A 27,999-nucleotide genomic window follows, 5' to 3' on the forward strand; every position below is an offset into this window, starting at 1 on the left:
TATTGTCTGGCACATCACTGGAAACCCATTAAAGAGAGAAATCATAACATAGTAACATACATTTGAATATCAGATGTCACATCGTGCAGAGTAGTCCTATGAATGCAAAACCTTCTTTGCTGGCAACTAAGTGTGTTACAGCTAGATTCATAAAGTGTCACTATTTTCTGTCCTTTGTCCACCACTGATGTCTGCCTTTCTGCAGATGTCTTGCTCTAACATGAGTTAGGTGTCTTAGCATGAAACCTATGTCAATGCAAGCGTACCTTGTCCTGTAGGATGCTGACATTTGTTCAGTCACTGACACCTGCTGTGCAGCTGTGGAGAGCACACTAACCTTGCCAGGTTACTCATCTCATCATACATTTAGACCCCAAATGGATGGCTACAAAGCCACAGGAGGTGGAGTATTAAACATTATCATACATATACACACCTCCAGGCTGGCCAAACAGTATGACACATGGGAGACATCCTGAGTGCAGTTAACAGTTGACAAAACACCTACTCAAATCATAGCTAGCTACAGACCTCCAACCATGACTCTGGACACCCACCACACCTATCGGGACTTGGTGGAATCTGTCAAGATTCAATCATCTACCTTGCTCCTGGGTGACTTTAACTACCCAACCATAGTGTGCATGATCTATGCCACCTGAACATGAATGCACAGAGATTCCTTGGCTTTAGTCAATGACAATGCAGTGGCTCAGCCAGTCATCACTCAGATGACTGTTGGAAATATCCTGTACCTGGTCCTAACCAACATGAGTAGCCATTGTAGCACTCCTACAGTGCCACCCACCTTGGTAAGATCCAACCACATAGCCATCACTGTGCATGTCACCATCTCCCCTGCCCACCCCTTGTCAGGGTCAAACATAATATACTTTACACAAATGACTATAAATCTCCTCAGAGCAAGTAGAAGTAGCTTTACAGCTACCGTCCCATCAGTTGGAAATAGCAGTAGTGTCCAAGCATACACCACAATACTATGTCAGCACCTACATAGCTGTATGGAATCAGCAATACCTGACAGGACAACATCATCGCACTCAGAGTAGGGTAAATGTCTGTGGTGGACAACAGCAATACACAAATACCATAATAAGTGGAATTAATTGCTGGACAGAGTCAAGAAGGAGCAGGAGCCTTATTAGAAGCAATGCCACCTTGGTCTGAACAAGCAAATATGGTCACAGGTGAATTGCCCTAAGGCTATCTTTGAGTGCAAATTGGACACATCCACCAAGGCCAATCACTAGGCCTTCCACACATATGTCTGCAATCCCACAGGCAACACCAAAATATGTTCTGTAGTTGCGGTCAACAACACCACATGCACATATGGCATAGATATAGGCAACCTGCTGCAGACAGGTGAAGTGTAAACATCACCCCCCCTGTCCCCCCATCAATACACATGCACAGCACCTGCCCCTTCCCCTCATCATCAGGAAGCAGGTCCGTAATGCCCTCTCAAAGGTAACACACAGAACTCTCCATAGGCCTGATACCATCCCTGGCTGCATCCTACATGAACTCAAGCATGAGTTCTCAGCTGTATTACACACTGTAGTCAACCAAAGACTGATCACCGGTGTCATCCCATCTGCACAGAGGACATCCACTGTCATCCTTATACACAAAGGCAGAGCAGTCCACTGACTCAGCCAATCATATGCACATCAGCCTAACTAGCCTGCTCTACAAGGACATGGAAGGTAATATCAAGGATATTATGAACAGGGACTTCGGCAACCTCAAAATGCTTGAGCCCAACAGTGTGGTATTTTCAAAGGGAGATCAGGCCTGTTGAACCTGGTTGACTTCTCTGAAGTGGTCAACAAACACAAGGATGAGGAAAAGATGGTGAACAATGCCTACTTTCACCTAGCCCAATTCTCTCACAATAATCCCCAGGTGGCCAGGATGCATGTGTCTACAAAGCTAGGCATCAATCTGTATGTTACCAAGGTTCCCGTTCAAAACATCTAAAACTCATAACATCTAAAATCAAAACATTGAGACCATAACATCTAAAAGCCATAACATCGAATTTCATAACATTTAAAATGCATAATATTGAATAGTGTATCATCAAACATGTAAATGTTATAGTTTAATCTGTTAATCTTGTGGTATTGCTATGAAATGTTGTATTTTTTATTTCTATAGTTATTATTTATATAGTGCAAGAATTTATACTATTTATATAGTGTTTATGTTGCCTCTCTGTATGTGTTTTTTAGGCCATACAGGTAAGTGATATATACATAATGTGTACATTATGGTGATCGTGATACAGTGTGGTTAGGAAATTATTTTTTTCCCACTGTAGTGTGATCTCTGAGTTGGTATATTTAATTTACGAGGGTGTGGGGGGTGCAGGGGGGCTTGCCCCCCCCCCTGCAGAAACATAGCAAAACTGTGTTTGTTAGTTTGGTGTTGTTATATGTTGAGGAGATGTTATTTTCATGTGATTTGTAGTGTTCGATGTTGTGATGCACATTTTAGATGTTATGAAATTCGATGTTATGGGTTTTAGATGTTTTGGGTTTTAGATGTTATGGTTTTGGTGTTGTGATTTTAGATGTTATGGGTTTTAGATGTTTTGAAGGAGAACCATTACCAGAAGGGTAGCTAACTGGCTCAATGATAGTGCCCACTCAGTCAAAGTAGTAGAACCCACCTCTAGTAGTAGAGTCTGCCAAAGAAGTGTAGCCCAAGGATCGGTCTGGGGTCTTCTACTGTTTGAGATATAGGTATCTGAGGTACAAGACAAAAGCAGTGGTCTATGGCTGACCTGGTTTACAAATGCTTGCAAGCTGGCCACTGTCTTACATTCCCCTACTGATGTGAGCATCCTCCAAGAGGCCCTCTCCCAAATTAATGACTGGTGCAAGCAGCATTGCCACAAACTGAATGCCAGATGATGCATCATCCTCCCTGCCATGGCAAATGTTATCCACACTAATTATGACAGTAATAATGTACTGAGCATGCAATCAGGTGTGAGTTGACTTGTGCACCGAGGTTGGTAGCAACCTGAGAGTTTCTCACCGTGTGGGCACCATTGTACAGAAGCCTGTCTACATGGCCCAGCTCACAAATATGGGTATGATATCCAAGAACCACGAGGCCACAACATCCCTGTACCCCACCCTTATCAGATGCATTATCAAGTACAATGGCTCCTTTTACATGTACCATGCCAAGCAAATGCAGCAGTTGCAGAGACCACAGAGGTTCCTGACCAGGCAAATCTAGGGTCTGCAACACCTATCCTATATGGATAGGTTGAAAGCCCTGTCCCTGTACTCAGTCTCATACATACTGATCTTAGGTGACCTGTGTCTGGCATACAAGGCCATTTCCAACCCAGCCTTGATTGCATTTCTGCATATCTGTAAGACAAACCCCACTTATGCAACATGCACGCAAGGCCCTCACCTGGTCTGTGACATGTATAGTACTTGTTGACGGGATAGTGTAGCGTCCCACACAATATGCTGTCTGTAAAATACACTCCCTTCCCATGTCTAGCAGAGTATGTGTATAGCCCTCTTGAAGAAGAAGCTGGACGACTGCATGGGAAATGGATAAGACACCCCTGGGATCCTGCATGTGTTCCAGCTGGACAGGGTAAACAGGTGCTGACTTTGAAGGGACACGGGTGAAAGTCTGGGCCAGGTTTATAAGAGGATCAGGGCCAATTGCTTGGTATCATCCAATGAGGCTATGTACCTAGTACTTTACATGTTTCCTGTATGTATTGCAGACTGTCCTGCAGTGTTGTCCGAAATGAATCACTGTGAGTCTGAACTGGGTAGGTACTGCTGTTATAGATTATGCTCTTGTTCCTTCATCAGTTATCATTACATATCATTACACCTTGTCATTGTGTGTGGTCTGTATAGCAGTAAGTCAGCTCTTACAGTACGTGCATATGCACTTGTTGACACTGTATAGCTCACTCCAATAGCCATGGTCTTGGTCACAATTACCATTCTGCTAGTAGGCTCATCACACAGTAGGATTTGTCACACTTTGTTGTGGGCCTTAGAATAGCTGTCAAAGAGATGGATTGTGGCAGGCAGAACTACCATAAGGTCTGCCCTGAAGGGCCCATAGGTGTCAAAGTTGTGCCAGACTGTACCAGGAGTGTGTGTGTGTGTGTGTGTGTGTGTGTGTGTGTGTGTGTGTGTGTGTGTGTGTGTGTGTGTGTGTGTGTGTGTGTGTGTGTGTTTGTGTGTGTGTATCAGCAAACATAATACTGCAGGGTATTAATTGACATATGTTGTTCTCCCCTCACAGGTCAACATGGGGTTTGGTGTCTCTCCCCCTCACAACCTGATGGCAGTGTCTTAGCAAATTCCCATGATTATGGTGGTCATAGTAAGGCACAGGTGGGGTTTTTGGTGCTGAATCTGTGCCATTGTTTGGTATCCCACTTTCACCCACCATGTCCCTCCACACAGTCAGTATGTCCACACATACCCAGTCCCCAGCAGCCATGGATAATGGACAGGTGGAGGGTGGTGGCATGGAATAGGCCAATGTGTTGACTATGGTGAGTGTGAGTGTAGACACCAGCCATAGCCAGAAACCAGGCAAGGTCACACACAGGCAGATGGACAGGGGTGCTCAATGGAGGACTGCTGCCCATTAAGCCATTGTCGCAAATGCCACAGCAGGTGTCACCAGACCCATGTTACAGTCTGTCATGGAGGCACAGGCGCGTACTGTCTGCAACACCACACAGATGCTCAAGGTCATGAATGCAGCACTTCCTGCCATGCATGATGACCGCCGTAGCATTTGTGATGACATACGTCATCTTGCCAATATCATGGATAGACAGTGGGGTGAGACATTGTCACTGCTCAACCGTGCAATGTCTGTGCTTGAGCATGTGGTGGGAGTAGGACATCGGCCAGGTGGCCATAGGTCAGCAACATGATCAGCTAAGAGCCCACAAGGTTGTGCACATTCACAGTCCCATAGTGTAAGTACCAACAGCACTACTGAAGGGAGGGTGCTGTCCACACCACACTGGAGCAGGCCATAGGCACATAGTCCTGGCCAGTACCGTAAGGGACCCGGATCCAACAAACAGCAGTCACCATCATGGCATAGTACTGCATCTGTCCTTGGGCCTGGTGGTGCCAGTGATACTCCTGGCAGAACCAGTTCCCACTTCCTTGCCGGGAGATGATGAACCATACTTCCTGACATGTATGGCCCATGGCTCTCAAACATTGCCCTGTGTCAGGCATCTACATGGCTTGATGATGTGCAGACAAACACTCACACATTGCTATCACTGGCTGGTCACCACCAGACATGCACAGATCCCCTGCATATCCCAGTTGAACATTACCTTACAGAGACACACACACACACACACACACACACACACACACACACACACACACATGATGTCAGCCATATGGCCCAACCTAGGCCTCTGGCAATCCAACACCACACCCTGTGCATGTGATGATACTAGTGCCACAACCCTGTTATCCATACCATTGATGCACGGACATGCTCATATGGGTCTGATGCACAGGGTGACTATAGTATGGTGTAGTAATGTCACATCTAAAGTGAATGACATCAGCAGGCCTTGTAAAGTAGGGTAATGGGACTTGTACTGGGAGGTACAAGCCTCAAAATGGTATACCCACACCCCCAGAGGAAATTATTCTCCCCAAATACACACACACACACACACACACACACACACACACACACACACACACACACACACACACACACATACACACACAGGGATGATGTGATTCACAGACACACACACACAGACGCACACACACACACACACACACACACACACACACACACACACACACACACACACACACACACACACACAGTATCACAGTTGCCAGTATTAAGTTTAGAACCCATACAGAAATGTACTGGGTGGGAAGGGCATCAAAATACATTACTCGACAAACATACACACTTGCAAACACCTTCACACACACACACAGATTTACCACAACTGAGTGTAGAACTCCTGCCTATCTAGTTATCTGTACTAGACTGTTATTTAGTTATTGCATGCACCATGGAGCTTATAGGGCTGAATGCTGTCCAAAGGTACTTCTAAGGGCAATGACATCAGCAGGACTGCTAAGGTAGGGCACTGGGAAGTGTTGTCGGTGGAAAAGTTCTCAAAATACTTCATCCTACAAACATATACACTTACAAACTCTTGTACATGCACTTATACACACCATATCTCTCAACCTAGAAACATCAAAAATCTGGACAAAGGCCCATGAAAAATAGGTGCAAATCTGTATGCCAATTAACATAACATTTGCATACATAATTATGCATCCCCTCCCACTCCAATGGAATTGTGGGATACCAACTTTCAAATGCAAACTGAAGAACAAACAACCAAATATGGCCACAGAGTCCCCGTATATCTTGTTATAGTGCTCCCTAAGAAACTGTACTGTGTGTGTAACATAGAGCCCTTGATTAGAGGAAACCACTCCTCAGTACAGTGAAAAAGGAGGCCCAGAAACAGGAAAAAAGAGAGACAGTGAGATGAGAAGCATATTTTTAAAAAGATACAGACTGAGATGTATGGGCCTCTCAAGGGGAGAGGAAAGAGTCATTTTAACCATACAGCACTGGGTTTGATTCAAGTAAATCTACTTGTGTAACTTGAGGCCAGTGTCTTTTTGTAAGCATACTTCTGCTCATATTTTATTTCTTTTTTATTTATTTCTGGTGACTATACATTTACAAACTTTATATCCTTGTCTCTCAAGCTAGTTTTTCACTTGACCAGGGTGCTAGCCCCGCTCCATTCGCCCTTGCTATGCTAGGGCTCACTTCGCTCCCCTACCATACCCCCATTCCCATCCACCCCATTTCAATTATCTTTATACCTAACTAACCCTCCCTTTCCTGTCCCACTAGCCACTACAATTCCACTTCTTGCCTATTGCCACAGCCACCTTACTAATCTGTGAATCTTGTCAACACCACTTCTTCTATACCACTGTCTCTACCTTTTCTAGCTAATCATATTATATTCCAACATGTATTATTTTCTATTATCTTCTACACTACTCCTTATTCTCTCTATCTCCACCTCTTACCACTCCAATCTCTCTGACCCAATCCTATGTTCACCAACTTCTCACTCATGCAATATATATCCAACTACTTCATCTTTTACTATCTCCCCTAATCTCTTTACTACCTCTACCTCAAGTCTATATAAACTATCCATAATACATGTTTTTAAACCTTCCCACAAAGCTAAGTCAAAACTATACAAACTCCATCTAGCATCTACTACACACTCTCTCCTCACTAAAAACCTACTTTGTTCTGGAGATATCCATCCCAACCCTGGCCCCTCTTCTTCTCTCCCCACCCTCACTCTCCCCAAAACTACCTCTACACTGCCTCCATCTTACTCCTCTAACAGTCACCAACCTCAGTCACAACAATCATCTCCATCCAAATACTTAACTATTTACTCATTGAATATTCAAAGTCTAGCAAATAAAGTTACTGAGCTGCACTCATGGATAGCTCTCAATACCCCTCACATCCTCTCCCTATCTGAAACCTGGCTCAAGCCACATATCTCAAATAGTGAAATACTCCCACCAGGTTATAACATCTTCCGATCTGCTAGAGCTGTAAAAAAAGGGGTTGGCATGGCCATCCTCTACTCAAACAACCTTAACCTCTCACCTTACCCTTCCCCAATTCCTGACTTGCTCCCAGCTGAAATCATCATCCTTAACTGCCATCTGAATCCCCCCCAAAAAAACTTGCAATTGCCTCTATCCACCTTACTCCTGGTAACAATCTGCCCATTCTTGAAAACATCCTATCCTGGTTCTCCCACAACATACCATATGAGACACTTATCATTGGTGATGTCAACATTGATTGGTCCAAACTCACAACTGACTCCCCCCAACTCAGTATCCACCTACATGGCTTCCACCAATTTATAACATCTCCCACTCACTCCCATAAAAATTCCACATCCAGCTCCATCATAGACTGTATCCTTACCAATTCCCCCCACCAATACCACAATCCCACCACCTTACCTGACTCCCTCAGTGATCATCTCCCTACCACCATCTTAAGACACTACTCCCATATTCCTAAACCCCACCTTATCAAAGATTGTCAAAAACTATCGATTTTCAAATCATCCCAGTTTAACTCCATTCTCCACAACATAGATTGGTCCATCCTAAAACACCTCCCCCTAAATGATGCTGTAAGCACTTTCAACAGCATCTTCATGAGTACTCTAAACTCCTTAGCTCCCTCTAGGAAGATCAGAGTATAATCAAATCATTCTCTCTGGCTCTCCAAGGAGACCAGGTCCCTTATGAAACAAAGAGATAGTGCTTGGAAAACCTGGACTAAAACTAAACAACCACCTCTTCTTCAAAAATACAGGCAACTGAGGAACCTTGCAAAAAACATACAACTAATGACAAAAAGTTATAATATAGCTCTGCTCAGCTTAACAACAAATCCAATCCTCAAAAATTTTGGTCAACTCTCAACAACATCCTCTATCCTGGAAAGCCCTCTAATCCCTCCCCATACCCTACCTCTTCATCTCAGGAAAAAGCTACACACCTGAATAAACACTTTATCTCTTACATCCAAAATCTGGTAACCTCTAAGCCAAACTCTACCTCGACACCCACCCCTCCAAGTCCCACTAACACAATTTTGTTTTCATTTGAACCAGTTCCCATTACTTACATCAAATCTCTACTACTCAAACTAAAACCTTGCTCTCCTTCCACTGACAATCTATCTCCTACATTCCTCAAACTTGCTGCTGACTCAATTGCCAATCCTATATCTATACTAATGAATCGATCTAATCTAGAATCAACTGTCCCACCCTTTGGAGATCTTTCTTTACTATCCCTCTTCATAAAGGAGGAAACTCCACTGACTCCTCAAACTACTGACCCATTGCCATTCTGTCCCCCCTCTCCAAGATATTAGAAAAATGTATTCACTCACAGCTTCTCAATCACCTCCTCATGCACCACTTATTTACCCCTACCCAACATGGATTTCGTCCTCACCACAGCACCACCACTGCCCTCCTCTCCTTCACTCATATCATTGCAGAGGCCCTAGACAACAATAAACTCATTTCCTGTCTCTTCCGAGATCTCTCCAAAGCCTTCGATACTGTCTCTCATCCTCTACTACTATCCAAACTCACAAATCTCCACCTATCCCCCTCCACACTTACCTGGTTTAATAGTTACCTATCTGGCAGGGAACAATCTGTAAAATGGCTCTCATCCTCCTCAACTTTCCTTCCCATCTCCACTGGTGTTCCCCAAGGCTCCATCTTGGGACCCCTTTTGTTTAACATCTTCACCAATGATCTTTACACCTCATGCAAAAAATCCTCCCTTATTCAATATGTCAATGATTCTACACTTATATCCATCTCAAATAACATTCCTGAACTACACTCCCTGACCCAGCAAGCCTTACTATCCACTGAACAATGGCTCTCTCACAACCTACTGATCCTAAATCCCAAAAAGACCAAACTCCTACTTTTCCTTCCCCGTTCTCTTTCTCATCACAAAACCTCCTTTTTTATTACATCTTCTAACAATACAACTATCCAGCCTGACACCCATACAAAACTCCTATGGGTCATTATCGATGACAAACTAAAGTTCAACCTACACAAACTGCAGTGTATAAAAAAAAAAAACAGAAACTAGGTCTACTATATCGGAACAAAAAATTTCTAACCCCTGAAGCTAGACTTTCCCTGGGCCAGGCACTCCTCCTCCCCTCCCTCTTATACACCACCCCAGTTCTTACCAATATCCAGGCCTCCACTCTAAACAAACTCCAACAGACTTACCATAAAATAGCCAGATTCATTACTAACTCCCAATACAACTCACACCACTGCATTTCTTTAAACTCTCTTCAATGGCTTGAACTTCCCCAATTTCTGCTATCTTATCAATTTCATATGCTACACTCTATTCTTTATAAAACCTCCTTCTGTCCATCTCTATCTTCCTTAGTCTCTATCTATATACCATCATGGACCCTCCATACTTCTAACCAACAATTACTTGATGTCTACCACCCAAAAAGGTCAGTAGGCAAACTACTCTACAAACCCTCCCTTGTCCATGCTTGGAACAAACTTCCCCTTGACTTACGTTCAATCTCCCACACCTCACACTTTAAAAATGAACTAAAAGCTTATTTTCTCAATTCCAGGACCTGCCCTTGCCATGACCCCACCTAGTCTTCCTTCCCTTTATGTACCCTCAAAAGGGCCATACTTAGTACCTCATTACACCTCTCTCTCCAATGTGTCTGCTATACATTTGCATAATTTTATACAAACAAAAAAGTTATGGTTGACCTATTGAACTATATCAATGTAAAATGATGTTACTAAGCTTCTTTTAATGCAACTTTAACTTTATGCATGCAACCCAACATATGTGAATCTTTTTGCTATAACTGCTATTATATCAATATTGTTTAAAATTGTACTTGTTTAAAAATGTACTACTGGAGCTTTTCTCCTCGAGTCTCCACTGAAAATGGGCCACAAGCCCAGTTGGACAAACCCAGTTAACAAATGTCAATAAAGAAATAAATAAAATAAATAAATAAGAGTCCATCCACAGTTTAAAAACATACTAAAAGAGACTCAAAGCAAGGAAACTCAGAAAGGAAGGCTGGAATAGAAGCCTCGGGCTGTGAGCATATGTATGGCAAGACTGTTTTTGTCTTCTGCAAGCTGTATTATCCTTATATCTTCAAAAGAAAAGTATGTCTTCACCAGTCCTACAGAACAGCCATTTATAATGCCTAGAAAATATTATATTGATCATGGTTTAGTCAAAAATATACCAATCTGCAATATTTTGTGTTCCTGTATCATTGCTTGCAAGTACTAATACTTAGTGAATTAGCTTCCCCACTTGTAAAACTTGTGTTCCTTGCATGTTATCTTAGCCTCCTGCAGAGATAAGGAACCGAGTATACGATTGCTGAGAAATTGGAACCTTTTTGACATACTGTGATTTATGCTATGAATAACCGTTATGAGAAGATATAGTAATGTTTCTGACCTACACACACACACACACACACACACACACACACACACACACACACACACTGCTTAAGGAGCCGTAATGCAGTGACTGCCGATTCACTTGCTTAAATGGAGCTGTAATGCCGAGTCACATAAGGAGCCATAATGCAGATTCACACACTTGCTTAAGGAGCCGTAATGTAGATTCACTTAACTGCCCCCGCACACAGCTTAACTGCCAATTCACTTGCTTAGATGCAGCTGTAATGTAGATTTACTTAACTGCCAACCTACGTTCACTTAGCTTAACTGCCCAAGCGATCACCACACACAGAGATTCACTTGCTTAAACACCTAGCTTCACTTAGCTTAACTGCCAAGCTACATTGACTTAGCTTAAGCTTCTATATAGACATTCAACTCTCTTGTCTGCTTAAAATACACATACATTGCTTTCTGCCACTCGGCAATTCGTGGCACCCCATTATTTTGCCCTCAAAACCGGTAAATACAGTGGAATTCGGTATTGTTGAGAGGTATGATACACACACATTTGCCAGACTTGAGAATAGAACCCCTGCCTGTCTAGTTAGTTGTATTATACTGTTACATAGTTATTGCATGCACCTCTGAGCTTATATGGCTGAGAACTGTCCAAAGGTGCTTCTTAGGGGGATGACATCAGCAGGACTGCTAAAGTAGGGCACTAGGAAGTGTGTTTGATATGATTCTAGGAACTTATCATTAGCAAAATACCTTCTAGTAGAAAATTGTTCATTTTTGAAAATACCCATGGCCAGATTAGCATAAAAGGGGACAAAAAATCTCCCCTGTCGTCATTCCACTGTCTTGTAATTGATAAATGATTTTGAAGTATGATATTTGTAAGGGAAAGGAAAGTTAAATCTGTCAAATCCCTCTATTCTGTGCCTTTGTGGAACATCGCTGGATACTAAAATACGTACTATACCCCAAAGATCATTTACCTTCTCTTTAAAATGTTGAATACTTGAAAAATATCTATAGACCATTTGATCTAAGAACTGAGATTCACCATGTTACATTAAAATATGTGATAAGGCATTTTATGTTTTCTAAATAACGAAATAGCTGCTACATCCTGAAATAAGTGGATTTAGCTTGTGTTTATGTATTTTTATCAGACAATAAAAAGTAAGGATGGAATTATCCATTGCATTCAAATTGTTTACTTATTCACATTTGTTTACTGGGAAACTCTGACTGGGCCAAAAGGTACCCATTTTCAGCAGAGGCCTGGGAAGAAAAACTTCAGGTACAGTAAATGATGTTAGTAAGCAAGAGTAAATAATTCATAACATATGCACAGTGGTGCAGCAGTAGCATTGTTGCCTCACAGCAAGAGGTTCTCTGGTTGAATTTTGGGCTGGGGTACCTTCTGTGCGGAGTCTGCATATCCTTCCTGCATTCATGTGGGTTTTCTCCGGATGCTCCGATTTCCTCCCACTTTACAAAGACATGCATCTGGAGCCTTTCTCCCCAGGCTTCTACTGAAAATCGGCTTTGTTCCAAGTCGGACTTTCCCGGTTAACAAATATAAAATAAAATAAAGAAAAAAATACAAGAGTAAGTATGCATATCATATGGGAAAAATATATAAGAACATTTACATAGCAGACTGTAAGATGCAGTAAATATAAGCTTTATGCGAAGTCATTAAAATGTATTGTTCATGGAGTAAGTAGGAAGAGAGATAGAATCAGAGCTGATAGAAAAGGAATATGATAAATATAGAGAGAGAAGAGATAAGTTAATAGGAATACAGGAACTTAGTGATCGGGGGGGATAGTAAAATGAGAGAGAGGCAGAGACACACCTCTCAACTGTCCAGATATTTGCAGAATGTCCATGTTTGTGGCTCATATTTTTGGTATGTTCCTCATACAATTTGTAGTTTTCTGGCAAATCATTGAGATGCTCTTAGTCTTGAAGTCACTAAATAATGGCATATATTTAAGTTTAAGACTTCAAATCCTTCTCAAAATGTATGTTAAAACAAACCCTGTTATTCTAGCAACTTTTTAAGTTTATAAGAGCAATATTTAAAATATGCCCCTACTTTTGGGCCTTTGTCCCACCATTTTCTCTGCCTTTGTCCAAATTTATTACACTAAAAGGTTGAGAGGTATGGGCAACGGGACTATGATATAGGGTAAATATTAAATATAAATATATAAAGGAAAATGTGGATGGAAATAAAGGAGAGAAGAAGATGCAGGTATAAACTATTTTGCAGGATAGAATAGAATACAAAAGGTATAACATAGTGATTAAAGTGGACTCTAGAGGTTAATATCTAGGTAGGAAAGAGAGACAGAGACAATGGTAGATAGTTTGGGACTCTGAGGAAAGGTTCTGCTTGGATTAATACATGACCATAGCCAGCTTTCGGATAAACGTTCCCTTAGTTTGTGTTTAAAGGAAGGCAGCTTACAGATAGACCTAATACAGAGAATTAGGGAGTTCCAGCTTTTTGCTATAGAGTATGAGTAGAGGCTTTCGCCATGATCTTTGTTAGGTTTGTGGGTCTTGAGCAGTTATTTGTCATCTGAATGAAGTGAGCTGTTGGGGAGATAATTATGGAGGATAGTGTTAAGGGCAGGTTGCTGGTTTGTATATCAGATTATGGACAGTAATAAGTTGTAAATAAGTAAGATGGTGTGGAATATAAAGCCACATGAAAGACCAGAGAGGAGTACAGGGGTGGGAAATATATTTAGACCTAGTTTCAGACTTAACTATTTCATTGTAGCAGGTTTCTATTTTACTTTTCAGTGTGGACTGGTGGTTACTAAGAATTGGAGCACCATATAGGAGTGATGGTAAAATGTATATAGTGGTCAGTGTGGTTTTAGTGGAGCAGCCAATAAATCCTTTATGTCTATAGAGTATTTATTCTAAGTTTCTGGTGTTATTTTTTTACATTGTTCTGTATATGTAGATGCAATTTGATGTTATCATCTATTGTCATACCATGAAGTTTTGTGTGGAGAACTACTTTGATTTCTGCACTATTCAGGAAATAGATTTTAAGTTATTTTTTTCTCCAAGTTAAGAGTTTTGAGTAAAAAGCAAGAGCTTGGTTTTCTTAGGGTTACATAGAGGTTGATCACTGGAGAGACAGGTTGCAACAGAAGTGAAAGCTTCTTGTGTTATAACTTGAAGGTGAGAGAGAGAGAGAGAGAGTTTGAAGAACAGTTGTCAGTGGAATCATCTGCATATTGAATTAGTAAACCTTGACATGAAGAGTTGTGAAGATCATTATTTAAAATTGTAAAGAGAAGCTGACCAAGTATGGGGCCATCCAAAATTCAAGTGCTATTGGTTAGATATGCTGATATCAAGCCTTTTGGTTAGATATGCTGATATCAAGCCTTTTCATCTAACTAGTTGTTGCCTATTATCTAAGTAACTAGTGAACCATGCAAGTGTGAGGGATAAAAAGCCAAGGATGGATAGCTGATGTAAGATTTTGGGATGGGAATCAGTGTCAAAGGCTTTGGATAGATCAAGGAACAGTGAAGAGACCAATTTGTCGAATCTCTGGCTTTGTTGACAGTATCCATGGTTGTACTATGGGCAGGTTGGAATCCATGCTATGTGGAGGATAATAGCTGATTTTAAAGGAGATGGTTAAGGTGCTGTTTATATATATATATTTCAAGACGTTTAGATAGAGGGGACAAATGGCTATGGATGAAAGTTGATTAAGTCAATAGAGTTACCTCCTTTATGTAGTTGGATAACATGTGACTTTTTCCATAAGACTGGGACACAGGATTCTTGAATGGATCTATTTATAAGAATATTGATGGGATAGGCTATGACCTTTACTGAAAGCATAAGGTATTTAGTTGGAAGTTCATCAGCAGCAGTAGAACAGGGTTTTAACTTGAGTAAGACATTTTTGGTAAATATAATATGGACTGGTTGGAGGGAAAAGAGTTGCTTGAGATCATGTGATTTAACAATGACAGGGAAGAGGAAGGATGTGAGTTGTTTAAGGAGCATGTGTGAGAGGGTGCATTAGGAGAGGGGACAGAGAAATAAGGGAATATGAAGGTGACTTTACTTAGTTTGTAGTTAAGTTGGCAATATTGTCAATAAAGTGTATATTGAACATGTTAGCTATTTATATAATTATGCTTTGTATCCAAAAGGAAATGCATGTAAACCCATATCAAGTAATGCCTGAAGCAACAGATGGCTCATGGCAAATTCTTTTAAAGAGCTGACATACAGCAGTGCCATTCGGATTCCCTGTGATTTTAACATAAAAAAAGTGGAAGGCACAATGAGTGAGGACAGAGCCGGTAAAATCTATGTAGTTTATCTGTATTCCGGGCTGTTTTAACTGTCACTGGTGATAAGGATGTAGTTCAAATCAGTATGTAGAGATATAAGCTAGCAAGAAGATAAGTCATGGAAGAAACAAAACTAAATAAATAAATTATGAGCATTGTTCTTAAATTTTGCCTTAGTAGATCAAATGTAGCTAGACTGAACTTTCCTTGCCTTAATGTTAAATGTGAAGTCACAACTGATCAAATTAAAAGAAATGAAAAATGCTGATTTTGGTCGCACACCAACAATGACAGTTAAAAAGCATGATAAATAAAGCAGATATAAATGTGTTGGGGGACAAAGAGTGATCTCTGTCTTTACAACACTGTGGGAGGCATATTTTCCAAACATGAGAGCACAGTACCATAGAAATGGGTGCATGTCTTGGTAATCAGTCTAACAGTATGTAGATGAAGAAATGTATTAGTTGGAAAAATATCAAGGTTTTATGACCTCATCTTTAACATAAATGAATTGATGATAAGAAGACGGTATGACTCTACCTTCCCACAATAAACTTTGAAATCTAAGCAAACACAGCCACCTTATGTTAGACGTAAACTCTATATTTGCTCAGGCATGTGTGTTTATTTTATATATCCTTATGTATGTATGTATGTGTGTGTATATATATATATATATATATATATATATATATATATATATATATATATATATATATATATATATATATATATATATATATATATATATATATATATATATATATATATATATATATATATATATATATATATATATATATATATATATATATATATATGTATATATCTATATATATATATATATATATATATATATATATATGGGTCCCCTTCAAATGGTCGACATTTCACAATATCGACATTCATATGGCCGAGACCATATGATTGACATTTGAAATGTTGACCATGGGGAACGGACATCTCCCTACAGTGTGGAATGGAAAGATTTCCACATCTGCACTGTAGTGCAATCTCGGAGTGGGTATATTTAAGCTCCGGGGGGTGCAGGTGGGCAAAGCCCCCCTGCTAGCAGCATTAAGGTAAGTTTTTTTTTGCTTTTTATGTTCTACTTGTATGGTTGACATTTCAAATGTTGATCATATGGTCTCGGCGATATGAATTTCGACATTGTGAAATGTCGACCATATCAAGTAGACCCATATATATATATATATATATATATATATATATATATATATATATATATATATATAGATGGATATATATATATATATATATAGATGGATATAGATATACATATGTATGTATGTGTGTATATATGTATATATATATATATATATATATATATATATATATATGGGTCCACTTCAAAATACTGACTTTCAAAATACCTAAACTCAAAATACTGAGACGTGAATCTCTAAAACTCAAAATACTGAAAACTCAAAATACTGAAACTCAAAATATCGAAAAAAAACATAGTACAGCAACACAACTATATTGCAGCAGAACTACATACAGAAACATATTACTGTTCTGCAAGTATAGGCAGGGGAGCCAAGCCCCCCTGCACCCCCATGTACCCCCTGCTACTTAAATATATCAACTCCGAGATTGCACTTCACTACACTAAAGTGCAATCTTGGAGTTGATATATTTAAGTAGCAGGGGGTGTGGGGGTGCAGGGGGGTTTGCCTCCCTGCTTATACTTGGAGAAGAGTAATATGGTGTGTGTTTTATTTGTTTCAGTATGTACTTGTGCTGGAATATAATAAGTGTTGGTATCCTGTGTGTTTTCAATATTTTGAGTTTCAGTATTTTGAGTTTTCAGTATTTTGAGCTTTCAGTATTTTGAGCTTTAGAGATTTTGGTCTCAGTATATTGAGTTTAAGTATTTTGAAAGTCAGTATTTTGAAGTAGACCCATATATATATATATATATATATATATATATATATATATATATATATATATATATATATATATATATATATATATGTGTGTGTATATTTGGATCTACTTCAGTAGATCGAACTTTTACTAGTTCGAACCACATATGGCCGAGACCATATGTTCGAACTTGTAAGTTCGAACACTAATGTAAAACCACATAAAACCAAAAAACACAAAACTAAATGTCTACAAGAGAGGGGCTATTCCCCCCTGCAACCCTCACACCCCCTTACTTAAATATACAATCTCTGAGATTGCACTACATTGCGGAAATGGGAAATCTTCCCTCTCCACTCTGTACGGAGATCTCTATTCAGTCAGATCGGACTTTTACAAGTTCGAACATATGGTCTTGGCCATATATGGTTTGAACTTGTAAACGATCGATCTACTGAAGGGGATCTGTATATATATATATATATATATATATATATATATATATATATATATATATATATATATAGATAGATATAGGATATATAGCTATCTCTCTATATATATAAATATATTATTATTATTTCTATATTAACAATAATTAGAAATCCTTATATAACTGGTCATTTTTGGCTTTTTGGTTTTCCATAAATGCTATCTTCTTCCTGTCTCTCCATGATCAGCCTCCATCCTGCACAGCAATCCCACAAAATAATTTTCATGTGAATGAAATGTGTTTTCAGTACACCCCTCACATACCTTTCACATCCTCTGCTTACCTTATTAACATTTGCTTACCACAACCACATATGCAAGTTCTGAGACATCTTATCTCCAGGTAGTAGCTAGTGTCTTAACACCCTCTGTTCCATAATGTGACAGGTGTCAAGTACCATTTGTGAAGACATCTAAGATGCAGGCTATGTATTTGTCCCACAGACTTAAATAACTTAGAGATCTGCCTGGTTTCCTTCAAGATTTTGTCATCTGACTACTAATGTAGTCACTGCAGAACATTTCTCTTAGTCTTTGGTAATCTGAATTACTGTCACTCTGTCCATATCCTTACAGATATTCCCTTTACTTACATTTCAGTAGTGCTTTGCCTTATAGCCACCTGGCTTTGTCTTCTACAGCATTATATGATTAGTTCTGGATAAACATGAAGCTGCCTTTTATTGCACTTTGTACTTTTAGAAAAAAAAAGCAGTGTTATACATCATTTGCTTGAGCTAAAAATAAAAATAAAATAGTGACTCCCCCATACCATTGCACCTACATTTCTAAATAAAAAAAAACTTGGTGATTCTCATTTCATCAAAACAGTACTTGACAAACAGCAGCAGTCACATGTGATCTCTCACCCAAAATGCTGATGGCAAACTGTTGTTTAGTTTCTTCATATTCCAGACAAAATCACATCTAAATGTTATATTCTGTCAATTTTGCCAAGCTATCAATATTTTTTACATCTTTCTCCTTCTGCATTAGCCTGTAAACCATGCACTGTCTTCATTTCCTGAATTTTTTCTCTATCTACAACCAGTTATTACCTTATGAAGTTGGCTTATTTTCTACTTTCTTGATCTGATCTTCTATACCGAAGTCCCTAGCCAGCTTCTCCTATACCATCCTCTTGGCTGCCTTCCAAGACTGTCAAAAAAAATTCCTTACTGTCCACTTTTTCCAATATTCCTTTTCTAGTCCAGTCAACTGAGAGGGTGTCCATTAACTGCACTAATGGTCTAATACCACATATGTATATGTCTGGCATCCCACATCATCCATTTTTGTCTCTGGGACTCTAACCTTGCCCTTGTTAGCCTGATTTTTTTCTCCCGAAAAAATAATAATAATAGTAATAATACAACTTTTGCTTGTACCTCAGTGCTTTGCATTGAAATTTATAGTAATCCAGCTCTTCAGGTGCAACACATGGGGCAGCAGCATCATTTTGATAATGTATTTTCTCCTCAGAAGTTAACTCACCCTCCAAACCCATCTATCAATTGATGCAAAAAAATCTTCTCAATCTTTTATTTATGATTTCTATCTTTTGTCTCTTGGACAGAGGGATAAACATACAATCCCAAGTATTCCACTTTCCTTTCTAAATCCTCAGGAATACAACCTTCTAGTTATTGGTGGCCTCACAACTGAATGACCACCAATTGTTTTTAGAGTGAAACTAAAATTCATCCTTTCAACTAAATCTATCAAGCCATGAAAGGAGTCTGGGTAAAGCTTTCTTTTTTCAAAATAAGATGAACATACAATCATCCATTAACAAATTAACCCTTCCAAATGAATTCACCTTGTTTTTTATTTCCTTAATCCTTCTAATGTGTTCCTAATCCCCTATGCCAGTACCTCTGTGACCAACAGGAACAGTAAAGGAGGCAGACAATAGCCCTCCTACTTTCTCTTACCACCCTAACACCCTGAGAAAAAGTAATTCGACCCTGGCAGCCCACAGACAGTCATAATCCCAGTAATAAATGTTCTGCCCAGACCTAATTCTGTTTAGACTTCAGCTATCAGTCTTCTGAATCAAACACCTTTTACATATAAAAACTACAATCTGAATTAATCTGTTGGTGATTTACAGCCTTCACAAACTCCACTAAAAATGCCTGTGGATTCCAGAGCATCACCCATTTATAAAATGCAACTACTGCTTTCTAACCACCTATTGTATCACAGCGCTCATGCACAGACTTTAATGCTTATATTAATAAGGTAAATAGGTGTGCTATTAACAGGTTTCACTTTCCCTTTGAGTAACCTGCTACTTTAGACAAGAGGGTGAAACATTCCCTTGATCATGTTATTGAATATCTGAGCTAAAGTTTTTAACATGCGGTCCCCAACTTTTTATGGAAATCCACTGGGAAACTGTCTTCCCCACAGGTCTTCTATCACCGCAGCTTACAAATTTAATTATAAATTATGCCCAAGGTAATTTTTGTTTTCAAGGAGATACTGAGGCTCTTGTTATGTTCATGCCATGTCCCTTCCACCCCTACTCCCTATGGCATATAGATATTGATAGAAATCCACAAATAGCCTCTGGAACTATTCCTTAATAATATTTGCCTTATTTCTTTTATCAAGTAATATCATTACTCTCGCCATCAATCATCCGTGAGTTTATATGCCATTAATTTGATCCCCAACTTCCATGGATGCTCTCTACGGATATCTACCTCACTTAGTGCAAAGCTGAATGCAGCTGTAATGTCTATGAAACATTATTTCCATGCACATATTTATTAAACAGATATTACAAATCAAAGTTTTGGAGGATATGCACTAATCTAGAGGACAGCTGCATTCTAGAGAAAAATAGTACAATCACTCCCCACATATCCTGCAGCTTGAATAAATTATTATCTGTATACAATATCATGGCAGTCATAAGAACCTAACAAGTCTAACCCTTTTTCTGTCCATTGATTATTTTAGCTCTGATTCTACATTTCAGATTTAATCTGATATTTTGCTTCCATTATTCAGTGTCCGTTTACTGGAGATCTATTAATACTGTTATAACTCATTTCTTTCCTGCATTGTTTACTTTTCTGAGCTTACACTTCAGAAATGCAAATAGCAAAGTGCACCTATATGCTGTTTTATATTTTCTAGTTACAGTTTCTACTTAGAATTATACTTACACTTGGGCCAAACTATTCAGCTGCTGCTGCCTTAAAAGGGAAAATTTGTTGGTTCACTTTTGTTCTTGAAGAGTCATAAAACTGGCTGCACCAACGTGTTCAAGGTTTCAAATCACCCAAGGTAAAGACTGTTTAACAACTGGCTCAAGCCTTTTAAATTTTAGCCTGGTTTGACCTATGAATCAAAGCTCAAGCTTCCCTAACTTTAAGATGGTAAACTTTTCAGCTCAGATTTCTAAGGCTAATACAGTCCAAACTAATTTCACTGGCAGTTATTTACAAGAACAGAGCCAGGACTGTATATTACAGTGAAATGGACAGTTTCCTTAATGTACTTTCACGGACTGATATATCAGATGCCATAGCTATGTGAATAGCAAGTTGCCTTGAACCAGACAGCTATGCAAAGCAAAAATGAATAATATGCCAGTGACTTCAATTTTGGTTTTAAATTAGTATGTGAGGATGCTAGAAGTTATGAACTACTGGAGAATATTAACTAAAGTATATAAGAAAACTGACATTGGTTGCATAAGTAATAAGGAATCAATAGCATAATTAAAAAGTTAGAAATTATTATAAGTAGAATGCAGCAAGGAAGAATTATCTCACATCAAATGCTAATGGTCCACAGCCAGTGTCAGGCTAAATAGAAAATATCAGGAAGTATTAAAAAAACCCCCGTAAAGCATACTGCAAGCATGTTGGGCGTGCATAATGCACAGTGATGCTTTAGTAATAAAATATTGTTGCTTGCACCACATAGAAGTATGCAGGAACAAAAGACTCCTTATACCACATTTAACTACAATGAATCACAAAGCTGAAGCGATGACATTACCATAGGTGTAGCTTGGCAGATGAGATGTAATCATGTTAGAATAATCAGCTGCCTTAATACATACTTATTTCAATGCCACTCAGCTAGTTTAAGAATTGCAGTTGACTATTTTACATAATAACAGAAGTGAGTGTTGAAGGAAATGTACATCAAGTAAAATATTGAAGTGGATTATTTGAAAACTAATAAAGAAAATCTCTAAGTGAAAGTATCAATTAATCTAAACCAGAAGGAAAGCTAAATGTGAACGAAAATGAGAAAAGAAATTAGTTAAAAAGAAGTTGATTAAGCCAGGTACTGAGGGAGAGAAGAAAGTAAACCCATATACCAGAGGTGATAGAGAAAAGTACTGAAAATAAGGGGAAAGACTGGCAAAAGGTAAATAATGTTATCAGGTGCAGAGGAATTTCTGGGTGTCAGAGATAACAATCTCACATGGAGGCAAGTGCATGGTTGTCCAACTACAGGAAGGGTGAATACATTTAGAAAGTGCTTGGGTTTGTAAATTATGAAATGACTGTCTCATGTTGTTTATGCAGTTGTTCCTGTTGTTTCAGATTAAGAGGGATACTTATTGAGTTTTGATGTAAGGGGCAGGTATGAGTGCTTAATACATGTGGATGGGTATGACATTGCAATACTATACAGAAGAGGTGGAGAGTAACCCGTTTCTATGCTGTTGTACTTGCTCAGAGTTTGTATATATCAAGTAGTAGGGGAGGTGGGGGAGTGCAGTTGCCCACAAGATAAGAACAAAGAGACTTGCCCCCCCCCCCCCGCGAAAAATATGGTTTTGTAGTTTCTTTTGTTTGTACTATGTTGTATGTTAGGTTTGTATGTTATGACATTGGTCAATTATTTTTGATTCACGCTTCTGCGTGGTCAGTGTTATCAGTATTCTCTGTGTTTGCTTCTCTTACTTGGTGGTCTCTCTTTTGTTCAGGTGACTATTTTTATTTTTTATATAATTGCATATCTATAGCTATATGCATAACTATATGTGTGTATATGGAAACACTTTATATGCTCAAAATCCTGAAATATTGAATTTCAGAATCTCGAGCCCATAAAGTAGAAAGGCTAAAACACCGAACACCCAGAAGCGCGAAATTCAAAATCTTGCATTTCGGAGATGTTGAATTAGAGGTTCTGGTGTTGCGCTGTGTTCATGAATTCAGGTAAGTGTTTATGTTTTAAAGGTTTTGGGTAGGGGCTGTAGTGTGTGTTAGTGTGTTTTGTTACTGTGGTGTGGGGGTGTAGATCGGTACATAGGATTGGGTTGTGTGTTTGTCTGTGGGGAGGAAGGTGTGTGCATGTGTATGTGTGTGGAGTATAGAAGTCACAATTTTGAATTTCGTACTTCTGGGTGTTTGATGTTTTAGCCTTTCCACTTTATGGGCTTGAGATTCTGAAATTCAATATTTCAGGATTTCGAGCATATAAAGTGAATCCATATATATATATATATATATATATATATATATATATATATATATATATTCTTCTTTTGGCTTTTCCCAGTTAGGGGTTGCCACAGCCAATCACCTGTCTACTCATGATTGGCAGTGGAGTTTTACACTGTCAAGTTGCCAGCCCGGCACCCAACCTTTCACAGAAGGCACACACATGCACACACTCACACCTAAGGCCAATTTAGAGTGTCCAAACCACCTACAGCATGTCTTTGGGATGTGGGAGGAAACCAGAGCACCTGGAGGAAACCACTTCGACCACAGGGAGGACATGCAGACTCTGCACAGAAGGCACCCCAGCTGAAGATCGAACCGGAGAACCTCTTGATGTGAGTCAGCAATGCTAACCTCTGCACCACCGCAGCCACATATATATATATATATATATATATATATATATATATATATATATATATATATATATATATATATATATATATATATATATATATACACACACACACACACACACACACACACACACACACATATATATATATATATATATATATATATATATATAAAATCTATGTGTCTATATATAGATATAGATATATATAGATATACAGATAGATATATTTTAGTTCACTATGTAGTTAGAGGCATGAAGTTTCACATTCAACTTTAGAAGAACCCTTACACGTTCATGAATCTGTCTGATAAACAGCTACCAAAGATTATGGTACTGAATTCATAGGCCATGTCTTAACAAAATAACCACATCATTAAAGTTCTAACTGAATTGTGTGAGTTCTGCTTCATCTATACCATAAATAGTGCAAGAAAGACTTGCAGTGTAAATGCATATGTCTAAACTAAAAGCTCAAATTTCTATAAATAATTAGCATGACTTCTCTGGGGCCTTTGCTAAACTGCAAGCAATGCTTCTAAACTTGTATAATTTTTCAGACACTTTACAAGTTAATAAAAGAAAGGCAGATTTTCTGTGGAAGAAGCATAAGCTAACATTTCTAGTGGCATTCATAGTCCTAAGGTTCTCATTTTCATATCAGTTATTTATGATGAGTGCAACTAAATCTATATGCAAATATAAACAAGCGTATGTTGTATTCAATTATTACAATAGTGCAAAAGCTTCTGTAAGGAAACATCCACGTTCATAAGATGCTTAAAATTGGTAAAATAATAGTTTAGGCATTTGAGAAGTTATGAGTTAAAATGTAAAGGCTCTTTTGAATTTGGATTTTATAGAAATTATGGAAGAGAGTGGCTGTCTGTAAGCCCCCTCAGATTAATAACATATAGCTAAGGCAAGCAGCACTGAGTGCAGCTACTTAAAATGATTTGTAAAAATATAAAGGCATTTTATATATCACCTATAGAGGTGTTTGTATGCAGACACCCTGATTGCTTCAGTAAAACATATGAAAGGGACAAGATAGGAAAGCTGGAAAATAAGGAGAAAGAGCAAAAGGGACATCAAAAAAGAAGACATCAAGAGGGTTGTGTTTGACGAGGTGAAAGAGGATGATTTTTATATTTTTGGTTGGGCACAGACCACTTATATTTCAAATAGTTTTTATATAAGATGGTAGTTTGGTAAATATGTAAGTTAGATGGTATAAGAGAGAGGATTTCAGAAAGAGGGAAGTAATGAGGAGTTGTTGCCAGGCACACCCTGATCTGCAGGGCCTCAGATGTTTCCACTGTTTTATGGTTGTGCAATGGAAAACCTCAGTGCTGAGGGGACAGAGAACTGTGGTGGCTCAGTGGAAAGGAGCTTTTCTGGGCAGTGAGACTTGCACCTCACTGAAGAAGATTCTGCATGACCAAAGTTCTCTCTCCACTGCCCACTCCATCACATCCTCCACCATGTCCAGAAGCTCACGTTTCATTGGCTTATGAAGGATTTGCTGGGTTGACCCTCTGAGAATGTCCCTCGGTTGGCAGAGGCCAAACATTCCCTGACCTGGAAGGAATATGGATGGGCTGCTCCTGGGATCTCTGGACCTGTTGAAAAATGAACATAAATGGGAGAGAAAGGAAAAAAATACAAATAAAGATATACTTAAAAGACATTTAAAACGGAGACATTGAATTAACTCATAACTCGGTCAAGCATCAATCAATATATACTTTATTAACAGTGCTTGCTTAACATCTAAAAGGCAGTATTTTACACAGATTAAATGCACTCAGAAATGTTACTGATAATCATCTAATAAGCAGGTAGAGGTATAAGGTATGACATGATATTACATTTAGCATTGAGAATATACTCTGCAGTAAGGTAGTGATAATCATCTAATACGCAGGTACAGGTATAAGGTATAACATGATATTACATTTAACATTGAGAGTCTCGCAAGGGATAATTGGCTAGGCTTAAAATGGCTTGCAAGGGCAGTTAGCTTAGTACTAATCTATGAACCTATGAACCTATGAATATACTCTGCCGTAAGGTAATGATAAGCATCTAATAAGCAGGTTTAAGGTATAAAATGATAGTACATTTGACATTAAAAATATGATACAATATGTTACTGAAATGGATTGTTCTGGAATACTGCAATGGTAGCACTGTTTATTAAAAATAGCTATTTTCAGTTCATATGCAATAAAATGCTTTGTTTAATCATACATATTTATTCCAGAAGCATGTTTAATCTTTGCAAACTCATGACCAGCCTTGGTTATTCTCTCCAATCTTCTCTCCGCCTGCAAACAATTATAATTTTTTTTCTTCATCATTTACAGAAAGAAAAACAAAGGGAGGCATAGTCTCTTACCTATTGTGTATTCATATCTATCTGATATGCAAACATTTTTAATCAGCACAGTATGCCCCTACACACAAATTCCTCAGAAGTAGGAAATATATTTGTTTTATCTGTGACATTTTTAATTTATAAAAATGCTCATTCCTAACTTTGTTTACTGCAAGTTGAAGCAGAAGGATATCGTGAATTCCTCTTTTTGTAACTTTTTTGTGGGTCCAGCTTGTCTAGTTAGAGGTTGGTTGTATCTTGCAGTCTCTGCATTGCTTTAGTTTATTATTTAAGCATCTACTTTGCATTATACCTAGCATAGTTTACCTTTTTTCCTAAGTATTGATTAAAATGGTTTTAAGGAAGACCATTTGTAAATTCTAAAACCAAAGCAAGTGAACACTGAAGCTAGCAATAACTTCGGTGCAGGGCATTCATTTGCTACTTTGCCATCCCACCCCCTCTGTGGCTAAGGTGTGGTAGCCAACTCCAGTCAATCATCGTGTACATGTAGCAGGTATTTTGGAAATAATGACTGTTTTAGAAAAAATACTAGATTAAAACTATTTTGGCCTGCACAAGACAATGTAGTTTTTTTTTAAAAAGTGCTGTGCCTGTCATATAAATAATTCCTTAACAATTCCCATATATTTTAAGTATGTATATGCGCATGCATAAAGACATATCCATATATATATATATATATATATATATATATATATATATATATGTATATATATATATATATATATATAGATAGATATATAATATATATATATATATATATAGATAGATAGATAGATAGATATAGATAGATGTAAAAGATAATAGAAAATAATATATATATTTTATATAAATATAGTAGAATGAGCCTTTATAGAAGATGGAAGGCTCTTACCATGGAAAGTATAACAAAAAGAAATAGCTTTTGAAATCCAAATAGAAGTAGCTTGCTTGGAAACAGCCAATCCTAAAGACCAAGGATGAAAGGAAACAAACAGTTGATCAGCTTTTACGATAGCTTTAGTCTTATCGAAATAAAATCTGAGTTGTCTATGCACATCTAATGTATACAACACCCTTTCACTGTCAGACTGTGGAGAGGTGAAAAAAGTAGGCAAATTAATAGACTGATTAACTGGCAACTTATTAACCACCCTGGGCATAAAAGAAAGCTTAGTATGCTAGGACACCATGTCCTCATGAAATATCAACAAAGGTGGACAATCCTGCCTGGCAGAAGTAAGAGCTAACAAAAGTACTGTCTTCCAAGAACAATGTTGAAAGGAAGCCGAAACAACAGAGTCACAAGGAGCCTGAGTCAATTTCTCCAGAATGGAATTAAGATCCCAGGGGGAAGAACAGGCTTTCTTGAGAGGTCTGATATGAAGGATGCCTTTAAGAAATTCCTTAGCCTCAAATCTAGAAGCTAACAGGGGAGTTAAAGGCAGATAAGCAGAAAAAGCTAAGTGGGCCTTAACAGAAGAATAGGCCAAACCAGCATTGAGCAACTCACACAAATAAGAGAAAACCAAAGGCACATCCACGGTAAGTGGGTCCAGGTCACAACCTCTTCCATTTAGATAAGTAGGATTTCCTAGCACTAGTTTTCCTGGCCTACTGCTGGACCTGCATCACGTCCTCAGAAAAAAGGTGTCTAAGAGGGATCAAAACCATATCACCCACAGTGTCAGTTGAAGCGTGGACAGGTGGGGATGAATGAAATATCCCTTGTCCTGTGTGAGTAGATCCACCCTCTGGGGTAACTTGTGATGATTGCCCTTGTCTAGATGCAGAAGTAGAATGAACCAGTGTTGTAGCATCCAAAAGGGAGTCACCAACAAAATTTTGGGAGCATCCTATTGAATCTTGAACAGGACTCTCGGAATGAGAGG

Source organism: Protopterus annectens, chromosome 1.part0, assembly GCF_019279795.1.
Source record: "Protopterus annectens isolate FY-2018-M chromosome 1.part0, PAN1.0, whole genome shotgun sequence".
NCBI lineage: Eukaryota > Metazoa > Chordata > Ceratodontiformes > Protopteridae > Protopterus > Protopterus annectens.